Source organism: Nomascus leucogenys, chromosome 1a (assembly GCF_006542625.1).
Source record: "Nomascus leucogenys isolate Asia chromosome 1a, Asia_NLE_v1, whole genome shotgun sequence".
NCBI lineage: Eukaryota > Metazoa > Chordata > Mammalia > Primates > Hylobatidae > Nomascus > Nomascus leucogenys.
In genome coordinates this window covers 27,108,046-27,111,150 of record NC_044381.1, presented here as the reverse complement: position 1 = coordinate 27,111,150, position 3,105 = coordinate 27,108,046, and the positions used below count along the sequence as shown (strand labels likewise).

Here is a 3,105-nt window from a genome sequence, read left to right as displayed (position 1 = left end):
GATCACCTGAGGTCAGGAGTTCGAGACCAGCCTCACCAACATGGAGAAACCCTGTCTCTACTAGAAATACAAAATTAGCCGGGTGTGGTGGCAGATGCCTGTATTCCCAGCTACTCGGGAGGCTGAGGCAGGAGAATCGCTTGAACCCGGGAGGCGGAGGTTGTAGTGAGCCAAAATCATGTCACTGCACTCCAGCCTGGGCAACAGAGCAAGACTCCTACTCCATATAAAAAAAAAAGTTTACCAAAGGACAGGTAGTTAAACATCGTGTACAGCTGAGAGTATTGTTACCCGAAACCTAAAATAATTTTTCTCAAACCTTTATTTATAAAGAAAGACATTGAACAGGAGTGTTCAAATATGTCCTCAGGCAGTCAGAGGCTTTTCTCTTTCATTCCTTCTGCAGATCCACTGTCTGACCATATCTTTGTGTGCTTTCTTTCTCTAACAAAGAGCCATGCATTCTAATTAAGGAAATCAATGAAACGTGCAGACCTCTACCTCTGAGTTATTTGTCAGTTGGCAAATAGATTACTGGCTCGGTTTTGCTGGAGCCCAGGTAGACTCCACCATTCATAGAGAAGACCAACGTATCACACTTCCTAATCAGTACAACCATTCGACCAAGCAGTTTTATCAGCTTTTTAACAAATAGTATCATTTGTGTATCGGGACAAGAAAATGAAAATAAAAGAGAAGTAAACCTCCAATGGGGTCATGTGTTTCCAAATGCAAATTAAGATCCCAACATTAAACAATAGAGATCATCTAATCCTTTTACAAAGACCCAAATTGCAAATCCAATTCCCAAGCCAGAGTGGCTTTGTCTAACAAAGTCGTTAATGCAAAGAATCCCCTAGGCAAAGCCTCTTCTGTTTCTATGGGCTTTGGCACAGCGAGAGCTATATGTGATGTCAGTTATGCTCTCTCGCTGTAAAGTTAATTGTGCTTAAAACAAAATCATATGTTCTCGTGGTCTAGATATGCAGTTTCCAATCCATAGCAACCCAAGATGTCTTGGTTTGAAACTTAAGACCCATGCTGACCAAATTATTAATTCCAACAGAATTTTGTGATATTTTTGAATAAGGCCAAAAACTTCATGCTGAATCTGAAAAACACATCTTAATATGCCTTAACATGCATCCGATAAACAAGTTAGAAGTATCTAAAAAATAATAGGCAATCGGCCGGACATGGTGGCTCACACCTGTAATCCCAGCATTATGGGAGGCCAAGGTGGGTGGATCACGAGGTCAGGAGTTAAAGATCAGCCTGGCCAAGATGGCGAAACCCCATCTCTACTAAAAATACAAAAAAATTAGCTGGGCGTGGTGGGCACCTCTAATCCCAGCTACTCGGGAGGCAGAGGCAGAGAATTGCTTGAACCCAGGAGGCAGAGGTAGCAGTGAGCTGCGATCGCGCCACTACAATCCAGCCTGCACAACAGAGCAAGACAACGTCTCAAAGTAAAAATAATAATAATAAGAATAAGAAGAAGAAGAAGAAGAAGAAGCAATCAAGAAAATTGTAGGGGGGAGAATGGTATATGTGGTTGTAGTTAACATGGTTGAGTCTTGCAAAGAATCATGTATCACTTTTTCAAGAAAGGTAACAATTTTTTTACTGGGGCTAGAATGCTGGTTTTCATTTAACTTACACTTTATGCCCTTTGCAGAGCAGTTGCAGGAGGAAACAGTATCTGTAAACCTGCATATTCTTTTTTTTTTTTTGAGAGTGAGTCTCACTCTGTCACCCAGGCTGGAGTGCAGTGGCACGATCTCGGCTCACTGCAACCTCTACTTTCTGGGTTCAAGTGATTCTCCTGCCTCGGCCTCCCAAGTAGCTGGGAATATAGGCGCCCACCACCACACTCAGCTCATTTTTGTATTTTAAGTACAGATGGGGTCTCATCATGTTGATCAGGCTGGTCTCGAACCTCTGACCTCAGGTGATCCACCCGCCTCGGCATCCCAAAGCGCTGGGATTACAGGTGTGAGCCCCTGCGCCTGGCCATATTTACAGATTCTTACTCATCTTTGCTTCTCCTGCCCTTTGCACAGTGGCTGGTAAAGTAGATCCTTGAATTGATTACATGTGTTTGAATCAACTGCATGGAAAGAGAAAGTGGAACAAAGCCAGAATGATACTATAACACTTTGAGGGAATGGTTCCTATGTTCTCTCTAGAGGGAACACAGTGACCAGTGAGTAGTCCTGTCCTAGCTGGCCGGTAACAGAGCACTATACAGAAGGATGATAAAGCACGGTAAAATACTTTTTTGGATGTTAGAGCACAACATTACATTGAATGTAGAATTTTCCAGGGCCAGGCACTGTGGCTCATGCCTGTAATCCTAGCACTTTGGGAGGTCGAGGCCTTTAAGCCCAGGAGTTAGAGACCAGCCTGGGCAACATAGGGATACCCTTGCCTCTACAAAATAGTTTTTTAAAAAAATTAGCCAGGTATGGTGGTGCATGTCTGTGGTCTCAGCTACTTGGGGGGCTGAGAGGGAGAATCTCTTGAGTCCAGGAGGTAGAGGCTGCAGTGTGCTGTGATTGCACCATTCAGCCTGGGTGACAGAGTGAGACCTCATCCCCCATCTCAAAAAAAAGGAAAAAAAAAAACCCAAAAAACAGAACTTTCCTCTGAAAGCCATCGTTTCTGCATGGTGTTTTTTTGGTTTTTTGTTTTGTTTTTTGTTGTTTCTTTGTTTGTTTAGAAATTGTTGTTTATTTTCCATCAACCTTATTTCCATGTTGCTTCAGAGCCCGTGCAAGAACAGAAAAATATGGAATGCTTCACGAATTTGCGTGTCATCCTTGCGCAGGGGCCATGCCAATCTTCTCTGTATCGTTCCAATTTTAGGATATGTGCTGCCGAGGTGAGCATGGTGTTTTTTGGTTTTTGTTTGTTTGGTTTTGTTTTGTTTTTGAGACAGAGTCTCACTCTGTCACCCAGGCTGGAGTGCAGTGGCGTGATCTCAGCTCACTGCAACCTCTGCCTCCCAGGTTCAAGCAATTACCTTGCCTCAGCCTCCTAAGTAGCTGGGATTACTGGTGCACGACCCCATGCCTGGCTAATTTTTGTATTTTCAATAGAGAT

General features: G+C 43.4%; 1 non-coding gene across 1 annotated transcript; it reads right to left on the bottom strand.

Moving 5' to 3' along the window:
- Nucleotides 1–2,785: 2,785 nt before the first annotated feature.
- Nucleotides 2,786–2,892, bottom strand: LOC115836242. The gene has a single exon (XR_004031207.1). It is a non-coding gene; the product is annotated as a U6 spliceosomal RNA (small nuclear RNA).
- Between the last annotated feature and the right edge of the window lie 213 nt (nt 2,893–3,105).